General features: G+C 39.4%; 1 long non-coding RNA gene across 1 annotated transcript; it reads left to right on the top strand.

The window, feature by feature from the left end:
- Window positions 1–8349: 8349 nt before the first annotated feature.
- LOC141575116 (uncharacterized) lies at window positions 8350–20584 on the top strand. Its single transcript, XR_012502472.1, has 3 exons — window positions 8350–8677; window positions 8930–9081; window positions 17580–20584. It is a non-coding gene; the product is annotated as an uncharacterized LOC141575116 (long non-coding RNA).
- The last annotated feature ends 1618 nt before the right edge of the window (window positions 20585–22202 follow it).

The following is a 22202-nucleotide window of genomic DNA, read 5'->3' as shown; positions in this document are numbered from 1 at the left end:
AAGAGAAGGTAGCCATCCTCTCTCACAAGAGTATATTCTAATCTGAGTCTGAGCTGTAAGTGCAATCACATCCCACGGAGAACTGCAACAATTTATCCCCATTACGCTGGTCAGCAGGGGACTGGTTCCTTCTTCCTGGTCGGTGTTAGAATCTGTTTCGAAAGGATGAGTTGGCTCTGCTCAGGAGTCCCAGTAGCAGCCTGTGATGCTCAAAGTGGCATCCAGGATTACCTGGGATAATTTTCTGGACCCTCTTCTTCCACCACCTTCCTCTCCAACCTAAGGAACCTCTAACCACCTTCCCTCAGAGCAGCCAAGCAATTCAGGATTTAAATGTTATCCTGCTGTCACTGCCCTTGGATACAGGTTTCAGTTTTCCGCATCTATGGTAGCCTAATTTCTGGCTATTGAATACATGGAATTACAGCCACTCATTTGACAGCAGCTACTTTAAAAGTACTGATCAGACCTCGAGTGCTAAATTAACTCTCCTTTGCCAAGATGCTTTGCAGGCTGACTAGTACATCTAAAATTAGTTGTGGCCTTTGGCATGAGGAATATGAAAAAGAGGTCTTTCAAAAATTTACCATTTACTAGTAGAATAACTTTGACAAAACGCAGTATCTTACATCTTCACATGAAGATGAGCCAGACCCCCCAAAATAGGAAAAGTAAGTTCTATCAAGTACTTGACACTTGAAACACACAATAGATGGTTACCTTATCTAATATATTTTCACTTAAAATAGCTGACAGGAAGAGACATAATAAGTTAGGCTTCAGGAGAATGAATCTCTTCATATGGGACATTGCTACAAAAATTCCCAAAAGTGGAGGAGGTTGATTCATTTTTATATTTGAATTCATTTTTGCATCAAACACCTAGGTGAGTGATTCAGGAATTCTGTTATAATATAAATAATATTCTGTTATAATCAGGTATCTCTTTTGCCCTCATTCACCAGAGATAGAAGTAAATCAAATGATGAAGATCTGACCCCCTCATGCCTACCCTGAGTCCCCAAGTTTTAGTCTACCCTCAATCTGATATCAAGTGTTGGCTCTTGCAAGAGTAAGAAACGGATGAAAACTCCTGCGCGTATCATGTCTGCCTCTGTTTCAATGTCCCCTCCTCTCTTCTGACTGGCCGGGTTTGTGGACTGCGCCTTCCTGACTGACAATCTGCATGTGGACTTGAGCTTTTGAGAAACTCCATGGCTTTGACCTTCTAGTGCTTTTGACCTCTGACTTCCTGATCCACCCTCTTTTCAACCCCACCCCCAGTTTAATTCTCAGCGTGGCTCCTGCTCTCTGAGTCTGGGTTTCCAGGTGTGGAAAGGTCCCATGCACAATGAAGGTACCCAAGAACACTGTTGATTACTGAAATTTGATTCCTCACTGGGCACCTCAGCATTTTAGCATCTGTGTCCCACAGAGTTTATAAATGCATCAAGTGAGTTATTTCACCAAACATGTTAAACACCATGTTGCTAAAAGATTGCAAATCACTCCAAGAGAATCTCAGGCACTGTAATTTTTTCCTGCAGCTGTCTTTGTCTGACTTACATTGTCTCTTTCCACTTGAATTAAAGTGTTGAGTATCCGTGGTCTATTTCTTTTGGCAGTATCTGCCTTTTTCCAGAAAGGCCACATAAGGTCAAGGAAATGGAGTAGCCTTTGGTCTTTTATATGTACTACCTTTAATCAAAAACTACATCATCTGATGTCTGGCCAAGGACCAGATCACAGGGCAGACAAACTCCTGGGAATGCAAAGGATGAGCGATTCTTAATCTACATACCGTGGTTTTGGCACACTAGGAATCGTCCAGTCCTCAAATGCCTTCCCCATTCTCGCTGTCAACCTCCCCCTAGCATGGTTCCATTGCCTGAAATCCAGCAAACAGAAACGTATTTGTATTAGCCATCACCTGGAGGTATAAAGCACCCGAGATACTCATATATCCTGGAGAGAGTATTCTGATAGCAGAAGAGAGGGAGGAAAGTACTCATGAGCAAGTTATACATGAAAACCTTTCTCCACTGGAGGAAGTAACACCCCTTTGCATTTTTAGCAACCCAGTTTTCTAGGTCTTGGCTGTAGCATTAAAACTGTATCTTCCTTGAATGTAACCTCCCTGTCTCTCCTTTTTTTGAGGGGAGTAGGTCATTAGGTCTACTTATTTATTATTTTTTCTAACGGTGGTACTGGGGATTGAACTCAGGGCCTCATGCATGCTAAGCATGCGCTCTACCATTTGAGCGACACCCTCCCCCGCAACCTCCGTTTTATTCAACTTTGCAGCCCACCCATCACTTGGCAAGCAGCCTTGACCATAATAGGATCTCGGAAAATGTTTGCTCAGTGCATGAATTATGGATCTTTCTGTAAATGCCCTTTGAGATTTAATGACTAACTTGCTCTCACAAAACACTTTATGGATACTGCCTTTTAACTGGTGATTGTAACCTTTATCACAAAAATTTTGGAACCAAACCAAATTTGTTTCTTTAGAGTCTTATGATTAACTGAAATTCTTTACATTAGGGTCATTCAAATAAAAAGGCTGTATATTACAATCAGTAGAATCTTGTCTAATAAGAAGAAATTCTCACAGGCACTGTAAGAATTTTCTGATTTTTTTGTTTCAACTAAACACATTTTAAAAATCAATTAACTTATGCAACTAAATCAAGCATGTTCCCACAGGCTTCAAGTTGATCTATCTTCTGCTGTGTATTTCCATTATTCTGCTTTTTATATGGTAATAGTGTCACTCCTTAGTAGCAACAGGTAGTAATTTCAGTATCTTTGTTCTTATTGGTCTTGACTGATTAAATCTGGGTGTATTGTTGAAGATCATCAGATATTTATTTATGATGTCTTCATTGTACAATTCATCCTCTTCCCTTGACTCTTTAAAATGCAAATAATCTCATCATCTTTGCTCCCTTCTTTGCTGACTGATCCTAATTTGCCAGTTATTTTGCTAGAAATAAGTTTGATTTAAATTGTGGAAAATAACTCTCAGAAGAATGCCATCTAACCGAATAAAGGGCTGTCACCTTGTATCTATCTCACCGGAATATTATATCATCTAAATAGAAAATGTCTTTTATTTTTAAAATATCCTGTTAAAGTATTCCACACTATTAAATAAATTCTATTTTTTAAAAAGAAAGAGTTTCATTATTAGACACACTAGATGAGATATAGCATATTTCAAGTCAATATTTCCCCCTAATTTCCAAAGACCCAGAAGTCCTTTTCTTAGGTCTGGTAAAAGCAAAATGACTGAAAAAGTACCAACTGCCAGTTTGTTTAGAGATGTTCACAGAAAACTACAGTAAAAAATTAAAAAACAAAGTGACAAACAAAAAATTGTACTGAGCAAGAGTCAAAATGCAAAAGCCAAATCAAACCCAACCCTGTAAGCTAAAATAATGAGTTCACTAAGACGGAATGTTTGATTGGGAAAGAAATAGCATAGTCAGATTAAATGGGTCATTTGCAGTGTCTAACAGCCACAGCCACCCCTTCTAAGGGGACTTCCTCCTCCGATTCTGGCTACAGCTGTGTTTTACACAGTAAAATGCACCAGTCTGGATGCAGGGGATTTACAGGTGGGCATCTGATCCAAGGATGCGATCCACAGATTGTTCCATGAGTTTGGGGAGGAGAAAAGAAAAATATCAGAATCAGATTGTAACTGCTTGGGGGGAATACAGAAAAATCACATGATAATTTTCAAGAAGAGCTAAAAAAGAAATCATAACCTAAAAAAAAAAAAAAAAAAAAAAAAGAAGCTGTAAAACAGGAGAAAGTCTAAGGGCATGAAAGAAAAGCAGCCAGAACCGAAGGCAGTCACCTGCAGGCACCTGATTAATACACAGGATGTGAACAAGATCGCCGACGCGCAGCATTTGACAGTTTGGCAGTTTCTGTGGCGCCAACACCCCAGCCTGGCCAGTGTAAGGCTACCGACATGAAGTCACTGAACATGCAGTTAGGCAGAAATCCTGCAGTTGCAACCACACTGTGCAATCGGCCAGTCCAAGAATGCCTGCCCTTCGGCTCGCTGGACTTTGGAATTTCTCTCCAGGCTCCATGGGCTTTGGTTATACCACAGTTATTGTTTGGGAGTTGCCATTAAATTGCAATCTTCCTAATTAAAACTTAAGCGAAGCGAATCCTTGCTCCCTGTAATTCAGAGTCCCCTGCAAGAGTTTTGATTTTCCTTTAACCCAATTCAAAAAAAAAAAAAAAAAAATGCAAGCACAGGCTGTGGAAGATTTCAGCAGTGCAGGCTGAAAATACTTCATGCTTTAGATTGGAGAATGCAGTGGCAGCTTCCTCATCTCTGTTTAATGAAAGTAAAAGCTGAAATTGCAGCTTCCTTCCTTCATTGACCTTTTCAGCATTAGTGAAAAATCAACATAATGCCTAAAGTTGTCCCTGGCTCTTCTCTTGCTCCAAAAGAATTGTAAGAACAGAAGTCCCCCGGCTTACCCCCTTCCATGAAGAATGCGCCACTGGTGGGTCAAGCTCTCTGCTGTAGCTTCCTGTGTCCACATCTGCTGTAACACAGTGGTTTTCAGCATTATCATCCCCTGGCCAGGAGCCTCAGCCTCACCTGAGATATTTAGAAGTACAAATTCCTTTCCAAAGAGCTCCTAAGCCAGAAATTCTCGGGGGTGGAGCCCAATACTGCTGTTTTAACAAGCCCTGCAGGAGACGATGAAAAAAAAGTTTGCTACCCTTTGGTGTCACTCTTCCTCTTGGTGATGCTGCTTCTCAGGTTGGGCGGTGCCCTGACTGTTAACTCAGCAAGTCAGTGGCAGGGACCACAGACATTTTCTGCATTATAATTACTGTTATTAGCAGTAATAATTCGATTTGCACTGGCTTTTGCTGTGTTCACATCTGCCTAACACACAACCCTCGGTTTCCTCAAACTCTCCCCCCACTTCTAGGGTCTTAGAGGACATCTCATGTTGGTTTCTGAGAAGCACACTGACACTTTCTGCTCTGCCTCTCCTTGCAGGGCACCACACCAGGGTTGCAGAACGTCCTGATTCCAGATCACAGGGCCGAGGGGTAGCAGGCTTAATGAGAAAGGTGCTAGGGGATTTGCCTTGAAGTTGTGTTTAGAAGCAGGTCTGCTGTTTTCACATTGTTTCTATGTCACACATCAAAAGAAATGGCAATGTCAAAAGATGCCTTCAGGCACATTTTACATTAGATTCAAAAAAAAAAAAAGTCCCTTTTCTTCATCATTTTGCAGGTAACTGGAGAGTGAACAGGGATTCTGGGGAGGCTGTTGGGGAGCTCCCTGCCCTGTCCCCTGTCAACAAGTAGCCAACACAGAAATCCAAGAGATGATCTAAAAGCCACATGCGTTTGGGCACACTATGTGAGGGGTTATAAAGATTAGTCAGTGAAGAGATGCCAAAAGCGATCATCATAGGTGACAAACTGAGTGACATTACTGAAGGGGACAAGCTGAGGGACATGGCGAACATCTGCCAGGGGATGAAAGGTTATTGAGAATTGGGCTAATTTCCTGGGCCACCGTAGGAACTAGAAAAGTCCAAACAATAGTTGAGTTTCCACAGAAGACAATGAAAAGAATTGACGGGTCCATCTAAGTCCTCACTGAATCTTTTGACCTTTCTGTAGAGTAACACGTCAGCTTCCTCAAACAGGAGCTTTCCTTGGGAGCAGCGGGGCTGAGATGCTGCGGTGAAAACTCGTGGGTACTTTAATACCACTGCCAAATGCACCGACTGCTCCTTCTTCATGAAATTTTAAAACTGCAGCTTCAGTATTAGTTTAGTTGTCACAGCGTATGCCTGCCTCGGATGTATTTATCCATTTTAGAGGGACTATAATAAAATAGCAATCTAATTAATTCTAAATGTAATCAAAACCATTTACAGTGAAACTAATGTGGTGTCATTTCCTAACATTCAGAAACTTTAAAGAAATGAAATGTAACAGGTGTTCAATGTCATTCAGCAGAAGACGACATGTATATGAATAAAGAGAAACAGCATATCCAGGAAAAAAAAGTTCAATTAACCCCGTTGAAATGTAGCCAGATTAGTCTAGTCTGTCCCAGAGAGTATCTTTTCAGTGCCAACATCAATGAATTTTTAAAAATTAAATCTCAAAAAGGCAATTTAACAGCAAACTTCTACTCGATGACTGTCTAAGAGAATTAATTTCTACTTTTATTAGCTTGCAATATAACATAAAGCAAGACTTGTACAGCTTTCTGTACCTTTTTGGTGAAGCAGCTACAATGTCGATTTTAAGAAAGCTTCTCAACTCAAACTGTACTTGGCATTTTGAGGACACTGTGTACCGTGTTCCCTTTATAGCTTTGCTCCCAGGAGGGAACATATCACACAGAGGTGGGAGTGGAGAAAGTTGTTACATCTGGGAGTTTCCAGAGCAAACATCCTCACAGGTCACAGATGGGCAACACGCCAGAAATAAGAAAATGCAGCCCCCTTAATTGTTGCAAATGCTTATTTTTAAATATACTCTCGCCATTGCCTTAACATATACACAATTTTTAAAATATCAAATTCTAGGCATCTGATGAAAAGGTATTAGTAAACGTTTTTTTTTTCAGTCACAAGTCAATATTTATTTTGAAAATTGCAACGAACTCCTTTTTTTGCATTTTGAAAGATTTTTGTCCTTGAGTAAACACATGGCGTAGTCACATCAGAATCCACAAAATACAAACACTCTGAGAGTAAAGTTGTATTTTTCTAGCTGATAACAAAAACGAAGTATCTTTTGCTTCAACAGTGTTCTACTGCCAGGTACCTCAGGGTAAGTGACTTTTTTTTTTTTTTAAACACCAAAAGGGGAAGAAAATAAGTTGATACACAGTTTGGTTGCTGTCTTTCTGTGTGAAAGCTCAGAGAAACAAAGAGAACAATGTCATTGTTTTATGATTTTTAACTCTGCTGGGAAGCTTCTCTAGTAAGTTTCCACTGCAGGGGATGCATTTGATGAAAATCTTAAAAGCGACTGAGTGATATAAACTGTGGACTTTCATCCTTCCCTATCATGAGCCCCTTATTCTTTGAAGGATCTTTACCTGGGAAGCTTTCAACTTCCATTGTCATGCGAAGCCTCTTATATCCAAAGACAAAACAAAATTAACTTTTCAAGGACATGGTGGTCTGGAAAGAGGAAAGTTATTGAGGAACTAAACATAAATTCAAAAATTGAATCAGTTCCCCCACTGAATTTAAGTTTTGTGAATAACCCGTGTCCTCCCTTGTATCTATAGAGGCTGTATGTGAGACTCTACCCCCCAAAATTCTGCAAATCAGATCATCTGCCTCATTTCTTCCTTGGATTCCTCATCTATTCATTTTTACATCAGTTAACATGCAATGTAATGAATTCTGAAAGCCAGTTAGAGGCACCACAGATTTTCTACAAATTTCTTAACTTTAAGTGCTTTATCCTGTGCATAGTATAACTACTGTTTTCATCTCAGCGAATATAAATTTCTTCTAGAGAGTATTTCCTCTTTTCAAAAAATGTTAAAGTCTAGCACTACTCAACATTCACACATAGTGTAAAGTCAACTGAAAATTAATCTCTTCAATTGACTGAGTTTGTTAGAAACAGGTAAAACTTGAACACCAGCCTCTCCACTCACCTGTAATTACACACACACACATTTAATCCCTCACATGTTAATTACAGACGAGGCTGAGGAAATGTGGTTTGTTCTACTGCTAAAGGCAGATACAACTATTAATCTGTGAAGAAGAACGTTAATAGTAACGTAAAGCAAAAAGTAAGCCAAGTCTTCAGGCTCTTTCATGTATTTATTCTGCCTCTATTTATAAACTGTCAACTCTGTAAAATGCTTTATAATTACATTCACCTAGTAACCTATTTCCACTTCATTTCATTCTGTCCCTTGGAGTTGACTGGTGCATTATTTTTTATCAAGTCTCAACCCTTTAACCTACTAATGAGATGCCTTAACGGACTGTTAATTGAGTGATAGCCATTCTTCATCCCTCTAATTGCTTCAGTGTTAGCAGAGATGGAAATTAAAATTATTCACTCCAGAGCCTTAATTTCTATTATTATATCATTTTATATTCGTATTGATTGATTGGAGTCCTTCCTGGGCAGCCATGTCTGAGTCCAGTCCCCACATGTTCCTTCTCTTTTCACAAGCATGGTTAATTTTATATGTGAATTTGACTGGGCCCCAGGATGCCCAGATATTGGGTTAAACATTAATTCTGGGTGTTTCAGTGAGGATCTTTCTGGATAAGACTAACATTGGAGTCAGTAGACAGAGTAAAGCAAACTGAGCTCAGTGTGGTGGTTTCATCCAATCAGCCTGAATGGAATAAAAAAAGCTGACTCCTTTTGGATTTGTAAAAGGGGAACTAACGCCTCCTGCCTGACTGTTGAGCTGGGATGTTGGTCTTTTCCAGCCCTCAGATTCCGACCAGAACATCAGCTCTTCTTGTGTGCAGAGGCTGTCAGGTATCAGGCTAGAATTTACACCACCTGCTCTCCCAGTTCTCAGGCCTTCGGACTGGGACTAGAATTACACATCTCCTCTCCTGGGACTCCAGTTTATTGACTGCAGATCTTGGGACTTCTCAGCTTTCATAATCATGTGAGCCAACTCCTTATAATAATCTTGACAGATCCACAGATTGATAGATCCACAGACAGACAGAATCTGTTTCATTGGAAAACCTTGACCAATACAGAGAGTAAAGGGAGAAAGTTATAAATACCTCCTATGTTCTCATGAAAGTTGTAGAAAAATAGGCCTTTAGAAACTACCAATATTTTCTTAGTTGCTCTTAAGTATATAACACCCCTTCTTTATCTTTTCTCCCTTTTCTCTACTGCTTTTGTACAGGATCTTCAATTTTAACTCTACAGTATATGCTGCAGCTTAAAGATGGCAGGGAAGAATGGATATCACCCAGAAATGGATGTAGGGACTGCTGAGATCTTGGATTATCCATCTGCATAGAGGATATTTGTCCATATGAGGAAGAGTTGCAGTTGGTGAGCTAAGAGCATTTTTCTGTTGCGTCTGTTATTGTTTTGTTGAAATTTAAGAATGGGAAGCAGGGCATGTGTGGTTACTGACTGGATCAAGAGCCTGGCAAAAATATGAACTGGCTCATTCAACACCGATCCCAGTGCCCTGCTGGCACCCCTTCCAGTACTGCTGGAGCTCAGCACCAAAACAACATGCCTCTCCCAGACTGTCTTCCATCTACTGCACTTCATGCAACTTAGCGTATGCCAGTCAAATAACTCACTCAAGATTCTGATGGGAAGGTGATTTATGTGAGCTGGAATCTGTCGTGGGACATTCTGGATTCAATAGACAGATGTCCTATTGGGCAGCTTCCTGATTTGGGCAGATGTAACTTGCTTTTGAAGCCAGGAGGAAGTGGCAGATTCCTGGTGGTGGCAGAGACAGCAGCTTCCACCGACAGCCACTGTGATGGGGAAAGCACAGCTCAAAACTTCAGTTTTCTTAAAGCTTCAAGAGCCATGTAGCGCTTAGATTTTTTCTGCTTTTTACCTTTACAGTTGGTGTAGTACTCAAGTGTAGATAAACAGCAAGTTGCTTTATAATAGTACTCTGATTTCTTGTTACTATGTCTCCTTTTTGATAATTTACTTGAACAGGTAATCAATATGACTAAGACATTTTTAATGTCCAAATTTCTCTAAATCAAAAGTATAAGGTGTAGAATTCAGGAGAGAGATTACGATTAGTGGAATAGCAGAAAGAAATGGTTAAAGTTAGGAGAGTGGCTATAAAAGCCAAGAGAAGGCTACACAGCTAAGATGGGTGGAATTTTTGGAATAACAGGGAGAAAATTAATAGTAACAGATAAAGAAGTCAGAGACAGGAGGACTATCAAACACTGTGTCAAGAAAGCCAGGGTGATTGATTTCTGCAAAAGGGATGAGGGGCCTTAGTGTTAGCTGTCAAGGGCTTATCAAGGAGGATGCAAACTGGAAAAGGACCGTTGTTTATGTTATGCAATCATGTGACCTTCAGGTTTGTCAAGCCGTTGTTAGACTTACGGTAGAAGGCAAATTGTTGAGGGTTAATGAATGACAGGATAAAGCAGAATTTGAGTATTTGAGGGTGGAAAAATGTTCTCTTTCCAAAAATTTTGTTAATTTAAAAGGCACATCAGAAGCCAGTTTTCTGAGGAAACAGCATGACCAAAGGAAAAGTTCTATTAAAAAAATTTTTTTTTAATTAGAATCTAGTCAGTTACAATATGTCAATTTCTGGTGTACAGCACAATGTCCCAGTTATGCATATACATACATATGTTTGCTTTCATACTCTTCTTCGTTACAGGTTGTTACAAGATATTGCATATAGTTCCCTGTGTCTATTTTGTTTTATAGACAAAGGGAAGAGGCTAGTGGGGAGGGAGAAATTGATGATGAAATAGAAAGAGAGGATAATTAATAAAGAAGGGTTCAGAAATAATAGGGAAGAAATAGGATGAGAAGCTGGGGTTATGCCAATCATCTAATCAGAGACAAGAGAAATTATTTCTTCTAACAAAAATTATTTATTGGTTAAATTAATGTTTTTAACCTAGACAGTTAATCTCTCACGATGAAGTTTCTCTACTCTCTCTATTGGAAAAAAAAAAAAATACAGAAGCATAATTTTATTGTTACCGTGATGTTCGGAGATCGTGCTTTACCATTCACATTCTGGGAAAACAAGAGTTCATTGCCACCCTACTCACAATTCAGAACAGCTCTGCACCTTTTTGAAACACAGAATTGAAAGATGTTGCAGCTAGAATGGACCTTGTAAGAGAATGTTGAATTCTTTGCTCCTCATTTAAATTAAGGTTTTAAAAAAAGGTCAGGCACAAGATAAGCACAGGAATTCTAACTGACACACAACCAGGAAGAAAAAAAAAAGTGTTGTCTCTTCCAAATACACTTCAGAGAGAGTTCACACAAAGCATGTGGTTTAAGGAGAATTGTCTAAGTCCACACAACTTAAGTTCATTGGCAACAAAATCTCAATTATGTGCGTTTGATAGAACTGACCTGGGTGAAACAGAGTATACCTGCATACCTCAGGGCCAAATGAAATCATAACACCCTTGTCTTACAACACTGTTTCCCTCTTTTTATCTTGAATGGTATGGGTTGATTATCCATATTGAATTCAATGAGCACTTTTCTTCTCATCATTCTTTTACCCATCCTCATGGTTTAGTTTTAAATGAATGATTTAAAACATAATATAGTTTCTCAAAAGGGTAAAAATACTCTGTGAATCATACTTTGGGGACCTTGAAGACAAAGAAGCCATTCTGTTTGAGTTTCTCTGAGAACTGTTCCAAAAACCATAGTCTTAACAAAATTCTATATGGCAAACCCACAAATCAGAGCAGGTACAACCACCACAAACCACACACAAACATAAATGGTGGGAATGGCAGTCTGGAGCATGCAATCTTGCCACCATGGAGTTGCAGAAGAATGCACCTTGGACCTGGAGCACTTCCTTACTGAGAGATAAGGAACCCACACAGCCTGCGCTGGGTTTATCACCTTGTGTGGGATTATCGTTCCTTGTTTCAGGCCAGTGTGGGCTCTTGTGTTCTGCTTAAGCCTGTGTGTAATATGGCACCTGGCAGCCCCAGTGCCTTGTCTGTCCTCTCTGGGGAGGTGAAGGGATTCTTCCCCATTGTGGCATGAGAGGCGTGTATGTGGGTGAATCACCTGGTGTCGCTGTGGGAAGAGACCTGCTGGCTGTGGGGGACGAGTGCCCACTATTAAGGCTGATCTTGTGCCATCTCTTCTCTATGAAAGTAAACCATTGCCCCATCCAGTGCTTGTCTGTGTTGTGCTTTCCTTGGTGATTTCCATACCAAGATACAAGTCAGAGGGGTTGGACTTCAGTTCCTGCTGGCTGGTATAGTAATGATCTCAGCTATTCTACAAGAAGTTGGAGCCACCCCACCTCCCCTTTGGACTGATAGTTGGTGCTTGAGACTCTGCTTAACAAGAAACAGATTCAGAGAAAGGAGAGTCAGTCTCCAGTACAAGAATACATCTGTCTGGCACCTTCAAGTAACCAGAGGTCTTCATATATTTCAAAGAGAGACAATGGACTTCAGGCTCTCCATTAATGGAAATGCATTATATTTAACATTTATAGGCTTAAAAAATGTACATCATCACAAAGATCGACAGGCTCTAAGATGGTCCCCAAGGAACCCTATTTCCTGGTATTCATGCCTTTATGTAAATTATCTCCCCTTGAGTGTAGCCTGGACCTAGTGATTTGCTTTTAGTGAGTGGAATACAGTAAAAGTATTGGAATCTCATTTCCTTCCATAGTGGCGGTTCCCATTTTGGCGGCTTTTTTCACTCTTCCTTCATTTGGAGGGAAGCCAGTCTCCATGCTAGTGACGCATGAAGAGGCCCACATGGAATGGAACCATCTCCATCCAAAAGCCTGTGAGGACCAGAGACATGACCATAGTCACAGGGGTGAGTTTAGAAGCCAGTCCTCCTCCATCAAGACCTGAGGTGTCTGTAGCCTCCACTAACAGTTTAGTTGCAGCCTCATGAGATGTCCTTGTCGGAGACACACAGCCACACCAGGTTTCAGATTTCTGACCCACTGGAATCTATCAAAGAATGATTTTTGTTTAAACCTGCTAGGTTCGGGGGAAATGTGTCACACAACAATAGATGGCTCATAAAGCCTTGAAATTTCTAATGTTAGATCTGTCCTTGCAATAAGTAAGGCATTTCATTTATTTTTAAACAGTTATTTGAATCCAGGCACTACTCTAAGTACTATATGAGTATTAACTCATTTAAGCCTTATAACAAACCTATGAATTAGATTCTGTTGTAGTTTTTTTTCTGTAGATTAAGAGGCAAACATCATAAGTATTAAACCACTTTTCCAATGTTCAGCCCTTTGAGAGGTGACATTTATTCCACACTTTAACCCTTATGCTGTGCTACCTCTACAAGACAGTAAATGTTTGTTATTTTCCATGTTATTTAGACAGAAACCTCCCCACAAATACATTTCCTACAAGTGAAATATTCTAGTCAAATAAGTAATCTATGCGTTCCTTAAGCCAAGAACTCTATCTATATGTCCAGTTTTTACCAAAGCACCTACCCCATGGCGTATGCTCAGCCAATATTGGTTAAAAAATATTGACTTAGGGGATAAGACAGCAGTAGGGTCATGCAGAGAATTCATCCTATATGACATGAAATATCCCAGAGCTCATTTACTCCCTATAATTATTTCAACCCAGTCTCTAAAAGGAAGTCCAACCATGCCTTTCCATATGTACATTTGCTAGCTGTTTCTCTTTACTTCCATTTTGTACCAGTTGGAAGGAAAGGTTTATTAGCTGGTCAATGACAAAGTAATATACAAACACTGGAGGTAACTTGGGGACACTGGAAGCTCGCCAGGGTGGGCTTACTATACTGTTAGTAGTCATGCAATATCACGTCTCCTGTTTGCTTTTTTAAAGCTAAGTGAATTGGTCCTGGATGAAGACTTATGAAATTGTTTTACAGTTAATACCCAGAATTACTGTCAAGTAGAGTGAGCATTACATGGACATGCATAAATTATTAGTTTATCTCTGAGACAAGTCTCCCCACTTATAAATATTTCTTTTCTAAAAATTAATACATATGAATTTGGCTATGATAAAATACAAAGGAAAGAAGAAAAAACTCAGTAGTGAAAAGTTCAGGGAGAAAACACAATGAAGCAAGAAGCCAAGAAGCCTATGAGCTTAAAATAGTTCAAGAGAAAAGCTGCCCTATTGTTGGGGTCTGTGTCCCTACGGTAAAGGTACCTGCTCTGTTTGGACTGAAAAGGGACTTGGTCCACAGAATTAAAGGAGCTCATTTGTGATTCCCTAGGAAAAGCTGCAGATAGGCCTTCTTTATTTCTCAGACAAAGGGGGCAATTTCACCAAACAGACTAGGGAGCAGAGAAACCAGGAGGGGAATGACACCACATTCTCCCATCCCATTCCACATGGTACCATCTGCACACACGGGCATTGGAATTCTGTTTCCCTTACTAGGAAAGGCTCAGAGATAAGTTCAAAAATGGCTCTCAAATCAACTGAAAAAGAACAACCCCATGTTCCGTTTCACAACATTAAAGAAATACTGGAGAAAAATATAGAAATGGATTGTGTATTAATGCTAACATAATTACCAGTCTATTTTGTGACTAGAAACATGTGACTATTTTTATTATTGTGAACTTAACAGAGTGAAATATTTCAAAAGGGCTTTATTAGAATATATTTTCACACTCCATCTTTCCTGCTATATTTTTTGGAAACATGTTTAAAGCCTTTATTATCTGATTTTTACTAAAATACAATTTAGAGGTCACACATATGCATTGTTTCACCCTAGTAATAAGCCCCCAAAGTGGAAGAGAATATATAGCAAAAAACTGAAGGGAGGGGTTCAGCTGTTAATAGAAGAAATTCTGTGCTTCAGAAGTAAATGCTGAATTTAGTTGTTAAATACTTTGTTTCTTGTCAATAAAAGCATTCCTTCACTAGAGAAGTATTGTAAATAACTAATATTTGCCAGTCCTATAAGTTCTGAAGTGCTTTCATGTCTCCTTTAATCCTTACAAAAGCCATGTGAGAGGTGTGAATGACAACTGTCTATTTGATGAGACAAGAAGCTCAAAAAGCAAAGTGGCTTGTCTGTGAATTCCACGTTTTCAATTTCATATCTCATTGCTGTGTCTCATTTTGTGCTGCCGATAATTCTAGAGCCAAGGGATATCCCAGGCTCAGGGAGACTAAAACCAAGGTAGTTAGTCACTAATAGTATATCTTTTTCTTAAAATAGGTATTCCTGATACTGAATTTGCATAAAGCTGCTATCACATGCAAAATATGACCAAGAGGTACAAAGGGAGAATAATTACATTGACTTCAATGCATATGACAAATGTGTGTCTAAGTAGCAGAGGAAACATGTTTAAAAGAAATAGGAAAATGCCAGTAGATAAAGACAGAATTATGTGACCACATTCAGAAATAAAGGCTTTTATTGCTATTTTCTGTTTCCAGATATTGAGAGGGGAAAAGTGGAAATGCATTTTAGTAATTTATTTTCAAACAAACAAATAGGACGACTTGGGAACTCATGGTAAAAATACACCTGTGAAAAACGATAGAACATGTTGATAAAATATCCTATACAATAGAACTACATTAAAAGGAAAACACAGACTGTTTGGTTTTCTCTTTCACCAGTGAGAAACTGGTAGGAGCACGCTTCTAAACAAGATTTCAACCGTGTTTATTTTAAGCCTTCGAAATACTAGAATGCTAAGATCTTAAAGAAATTTTAAAAAATCCTGGCAAAGCCACATGAAAGGTGCAGAAAGAATACCGTAGTGTTAAAAGAAAGCAAATTAAATGAGTCACTTTAGTCTTGACCTAAATTCAACAACAGGTCCAGTTATCTGACTCTGGGAAAAATCTATTCCACAACTGCTTGCAAAAGCTACGGGGCATCGTGATTTATAGTAACAGCTCTGAACAAATGAAAGCCCCACGTTTTTACAGCTGAGTAGAATTGGGCTTGGACAATAGGGAACCTGAAACTCATTTGGATTCACACTGTATTTCAAAAACACATCCCTAGGACCCCGTACAGTCACTCCCGGCCTTAACCGGCAGCCAGAACCAAACTCTCCAAACTCTCACTGACCAGACTGCATGCTTCAAATCTCAGGGGTTGCCTACTTGTACAAGCTATCTCTGCTTTGTCCTGGGACACCTGAAGGAGACCTGGAGGCAGAGAACCACTGTCATCCGAGTTGGATATCATAAAAGCATGAATTAAAGTTTCGCTGCCCATCTGTGACATTCCATCCTGACTCACTCTGTTTCTAAACTGATTACAGACGGGTTTTTCCCAATAGACCAAATATAATTCAGGAAGAACAGCCATCAATGAACATTCATGCCTTGTGCACAGATAAGAGAATGACAATCATTGTCGCTTTGTAACAGGAGGAGATGAAAATCTGCAGGTGCTGAATTTCAGGAGCTTTAGTATGTATCTTTTCCATATTATCTGAATTATATTTCAGGATGTCTGAGGGCCTCCAAAGCTTGGCCTCAAGTATCCTATTAGATTGAAGCAGGTGTTCTTCCTCGCTAATAGGGGAAAAGACTCTCTAATAGCTAGGTCAACCTCACAATTCTATTCTTACTCTTTTCTTGGTCCATAATATCTATTTATTCCTGAAACTCGCAGGCCCAGATTGAGCCACACTGCTGTAAAAAAGAGACAAAGGAAAGAATAGCCAACTTCTGTCCCTTTACCAGGAGGAGTTACAACAGAATTTAATAGGAACACAACTGGAGACGGGGCAGCCCCGACTGATAAAAGGCAGGTCTGAGGCTCTGTAGGGAGAGGCTTCTAAGCTCCCACATGACACAGAAGGGTATCAAAGTTTCTAGGCTGGATTCAGGAAATCCAGTTAACATTACCTTTTAGCCTGAACACATGGTTTGAATACAATAGATGGTCTTCATTTTTCTGTTACAAAGTCGTATGGTATTTTGGGATTTGACCCAGCTTTGCAGAAAATTCAAACTTTTCCCATTAAAGTAAATGATAGGTTTTTTGTTGTTGTTATCAGTACAGGTTCACTTTTCTCAAATTTCTTAAACATTTCATTCCCAAAATTACGCTACATAAGTAATGTTTTCTTTCATCTTTTTTTCTTTATTATCAGAAAACCCTTCTAATTTTATCCTCATCTTAGAGCAGCAGAAGTTACTATTTCATGAAAATATAAGCTATCATGGTGATTGCAGCCTAAGCCTTGGAAATTTCTAGTTACAGAAAGATTATCTTATAATAAAAACAAGTCTGAGAATGATGGATACTGAGGATGATATAATATTGATATCCAAAAGTCTTTGCTCCAAAGTTTTTGCTCTTTTGGCCTCCTCAGAAATCCTCCAATTTAAGCTGTACACGACATTTTTTATGCATTATTTTTATATTTCTGGAACCAACTAATCCATGAATTGCCTATACAGGCAGAGCAAATGGAATTATAATCAATTACCACATGGGGCAAGTGATAAGCCTGTGCAGACCTGTCAACGGTACTCTGCTCCTTTTCAGGGAACGTTTCCCTCTAAATCACACAGTTGAAGGCCTGGATGCCTTACATCTCTATCCTTTGGCAGAGAAACCTAAAGCCACTAAAGGATGAGGGTACACTCTGGCTAATGATTACATTTCCCTATTGTCTAAAGAGCATGTACAGGTCACCACTTTTCAGGAACTAATGCTTAATGTAGTTCGTTCTTTTTTTTGTTTTCATACGGAAACTACTATGAGATTTTATTTTAGTGTTTTACTTTTACTCTAAGTTGAACCGCTATAGATTTTAAACAAGAAAATATACCATGTGAACTTTATTTCATCCTGTCTGTTACAAGGTTTTGAGACAGCCTGGGACCTGAGACCTGGGATCCAGGTGCAAGGCTTACACCTGGACAAACATCTCCTCCAGCAACAGAATACGAAGAAACTATAAAGGACTGAAAATAGCTGCATTCAAGCACTGTTGGGGCAAATTCTGAACAACAAGATACAAAAAGACCAAAAACCCAACAGCTACTTTTGAGGTTTCAGGAGCAAAAACAGGGGTCTGGGCATGAGCCCTGCACACAGCACCACCAAGGGGGTGAGAAGACCACCTAAGCCATCCCTCCAGCTCTGTCCACCCTTACCCCATTTGAGGAACCAGACTGCCCTCCTTGGAGAGTGAGGAAGGCACCTGTTTCTTGTTTTCATTCCCTCCCGCGGTAGCACGAGTCCCAGTAAAGCCTTGCCTGAATTTCTTGTCTTGCCTCTTGTCAATTTCTATTGATTATGGTGTCCAAGAACCCTGGTCAGTAACAGTTTTAACTTGGAGACAACAATCCCCTCACTTCCCTTTATATATATATAACTTTTTTGGTAAAATATATCATTTTCTAAAAACATCTCATATTTGCTGCCTTCATGGTCCTGTCATTCTTTCTACTTAGATTGCTCATCCCCCATCTTTACCCATTACATGTCTTTCAAGAGCCCCATTCATCTGCTAGCTCTCCAACAATTGCCCCAAACAGACAGAATATCCCTCTCCTTTGGACTCTTGTAGCATTTAAGAATTCTCAAGTCAGTCTGTTTATTAGAATCAGCATACAATCTGAATGAGAAAACAGAAAGAACGAAAAAAACCAAAAGTGCCACATCAAAGAAGAGGCTGAAGCAGGCAGAGTAGGACACCAAAGGAAATCCATAACATCGCAGGAAATAACACCCTGAATCTACTGCTCTCAAGCAATGAATTAATAGTATAATGGAATCCAAGTAACCAATGAAGGCAAAACAAAAGGCAAACCAGTAGGAAAACATTCACACAAAAATCCACCTGATCTCAATGGTGTTCATACATGGTTTCATAACTTGAAAACCAAAGTGAACCCATACCCTTGGCTAAACTATTACACATGGCAGGCTTAGATTTTTAAAAAGACAGTTCAGTTATACAAAAATGCATGATACAGGTCAAACAGCACAAAATGAGCTAGATGCCTAACACTGTCAGGAGAGAAGTCTTGCAGAGGAGAAATGGATTTGAATTATTTGGAATAACAACCAAGTCAAAAGTCAGCCCATCCGTAGTTTCCCGAGATGAACCTATTTCTGCTGATACTCCATTGTGCTGTGCAGTTATCATTAATGAGTAATTTATTCAGATACAATTATTTGCTCTATTATAATATCCTTCTTTAGTGCTAATCCAAGATGTTCTTCATTTATCATAAATTCTATTGTTTTGTGATTTCAGAGTTATTTCAGGCATGGGGCTGCGTAAAATAATTACAAAGGGCTTTTACCTTAGCACAAGTCAAAATCAGATTTTTTATAGACCAGTACTTTGACTTTCTCTCCATTTATAGCGGATTTTCTTTCTTTTAATTTTTCTCTCCCCAACCCCATACCCTGCAGTAACAAAGCTGGAAATTCCCCTCCAGGTCGATGCAAAAATTTTATTCGGACATTTGTCAGTTCTACACCTTCAAGCTGAACCTGCTTGGCTGAGAACACTAGTTTCTAGTTTCCTTTCCCATTCCCCAAACTTGTCATGCCCTTAAGTTGTGCTCCAAGGTAGCTGCCTCATCCTTCTTGCATTGAGGTAAGCGCAACAAGAACAAAAAGAGGAACATAATAGAGGAACATAACTGTCCAATTAGATGTTATCAAAGTCCAATTTGGGGAAACAGAGTATATTCTGTGACCTAATTCTTAAGAGGTCAATTGGGAGAAAAACATTGTATTTTCTGCTAAATGCAACCACTTGCAAAATCATGTATGTTGGCTCTGCAAAAGTCCTTCCTTTAAAAATAGCTCTCTGTAGAATTTAGCAGTTAAAAAAAAACTGTAATATCAAACAGATTTCTCACTTTAGGCTCTGTTATTTTGTTACATTTTATGATTATACAAATTTGGGCTAGGTGTCAATGGCAATTGAAGTCTTGCATTTTACAGATGCTTCCAGGAGAAAGGAGACTATGATTATAAAGTATTTACTTACAGAATGTGGAAATTCCATCCAAGTCCCTAGTACACACTAAATAAACTTTATGTTAAAGCTCTGGGGTCAGCAGAGAGAAAAGAAATAGCATTTATTGAGTTGTTACAGGTGCTGAGCCCGAGGCTTTAGGTGTGTCATGCAGGTTTCAGCCCTTGATCCTCTCACCCCAGAAGGAAGAAGTCACGGTCACTGAACAGAGGTCCGGAGATCGATTGCCGAGGTCATCCAGCTACTCACTGACAGTGTTGAGTCTGATGGCTCCAGAGTCTGTCTGATTTCCACCACAAAAATGCTGTTCTATTTATTAAAGTGGAGGATGAAAAAAGATAAGCTTTGGATACAAAAGGGCAAGAACAATTTTTCTTGGCAAAATTTATTTTGGCTTAAAACCCCACGTATCTTCCCAGACCTAAATCAAATACTGCCGCCTCCTCCTCCATTCTCTTCCCTTTCTTTGAGTCACTAGGCAGAAGTGATCTCTCCTCCCTAACACATTCCAGATATTTTTCCATCTGACTGAATCACTAATCTGTCATATTCACAGAATGGTGCTGAACACCTGGAGTCCCTTCTTAGGGTTGCAGGCTTCTCCCACCTGTGTCTTTAGTTCAATGGTCATAATGCCAACTGATCAAATATCCAGGATCAAATGTCCCCTGGCCAGCCCTCAGAGGGAGTAAGAGCCCACGGTTACTGGTCATGTCTCTACACATCCTAGGCCTCTGTGGGTGGGAAACTGGGATTTGAGGGCCACTGGATTTCCCCCAAACATGTCCCCTCCCTCTCTTTTCCCTCTATTTCCCCTTCTTCCTAAATTCCCTCAGACCTGTAACCAGCTTTCTCTGTTTTTTTTCCTTTCAAACCACGCATTATAACTTTGAAATTTTAAAAAAAAGTCCTTAATCCTTTCTCCCTCCAAAAATTGGAAGTTTGCTCAAGGTAATAAGGATAATAATTCAATAAATCTTATAGATAGTTAAGTTTCTGTGTTTCTAAATCTGTTCCCTAGGTCATCATAGTTACACAGGCCAACTGCCAGACAGATCTGTGGAGCCAGAGAACGCGGGGAGCCCGGGAGCCCACTCCAGGGGATGAGCCCAGGGCCGGCCGTGGGGTTGGAGCAGGAACAGAGGCCCAGGAAGTCTAGACAGCTGGGGCCTCAAACAGCCTGGCAGTTTCTCTTTTTGACAGGGGACAGAAAGGAAGTGGACAAATCGGACCTATGTCAGAAGTGACCTGGATGGTAAAGACCAGGGGTGTGGACAGCTCTTCTCAGCAGACCAGAGTATAAGCAAAGACTAAGGCTCAGATCTGACCTCTCCGGCGCCCCCACCAAAACCCCATCACTCCCACATTCCCAGAACATACACTCAATCCTTGGATGGAAGGAAGGAGGACACTCCAAATTGACTGAGTGCATCTGCTCAGGAAAAAGAACTGGCTCAAAGTATATGCAACTTCTGTTCAATAGAAAAATAAAAACCCATATTACACATATTGAGTTATGAATTAATCCTCAGAACAAGCTATTGTTTTTATTGCCAATTTACCATGTGTAAACAGAGACATTTTACAGAATAGGAACCAAAGTCAAATAACATGCCTAAAATCACACAGCAAATAAGTGGCAAAGTTAGGATTTGACTCAGATAGAGTTATTATTATTATTATTATTATTCATTAGCATCACGAACAACATCAACTACTTAACTGCCATCTTTTGGAAGTATTAATTTATAGTGCTGTTTACCAAACATTGACAATATATTCCTCATTCATAAAACTAAAAAAAAAAAAATCTATAATAAGAAGTAAGGTCATGGAAACACTAAAACAATTGGCTGATGAGGTCTGTTTCCCCCCAAATAAAGTAATTTAATTAGAAGCACATTCATGTGTCATGGAGCATTTGCTAGAAAATTTGGCAGCCAATAAAAATGCGTAATACTGATATATTCAGTAGTATTTCATAGTAACTACAATCTGTCGGTTTTACTTTTTTAATAAATATAAAAAGAAAGTAATGTACTAATCTTTATTACAACCTCTCAACCATCCACATAAGACTATATTTAAAAATATTCTTTTAGGACAAGAAACTGACATTCTTTAACTAAAGCTCTATTTTTCAGATCAAGATAATTTTACTCTTGTCATTGACCATCTCTTTTTCAGAAAGAAAAGAAGTAAGGTCCAGCTTTAGAAAGTCCTGCATTTGCTTTCAAATTTATACTAAAGAAACTGCCTACATCCAAATGGAAATGAAATTTTTTCTGAATCATTGGTATCGTTAGCAAGATTAGAACTAACCAGAATGAAAAAAAAAATCTGCACCTCAAAACCACAGCTAAGACAAATCCAAAGCATGTTTCGTTGTCACCAAATTGAGCTGGAATTGCCTTAATTGCAGAAGAACCTGAAATTTCAATTAACCTTATATATTTTTAACCTCTCACTTTCCATTTTCTCTTCC

This window comes from Camelus bactrianus, chromosome 26, assembly GCF_048773025.1.
Source record: "Camelus bactrianus isolate YW-2024 breed Bactrian camel chromosome 26, ASM4877302v1, whole genome shotgun sequence".
NCBI classification, from domain to species: Eukaryota; Metazoa; Chordata; class Mammalia; order Artiodactyla; family Camelidae; genus Camelus; species Camelus bactrianus.
The sequence above is the reverse complement of the archived record's forward strand: the minus strand, read 5'-3'. Positions and strand labels throughout refer to the sequence as shown.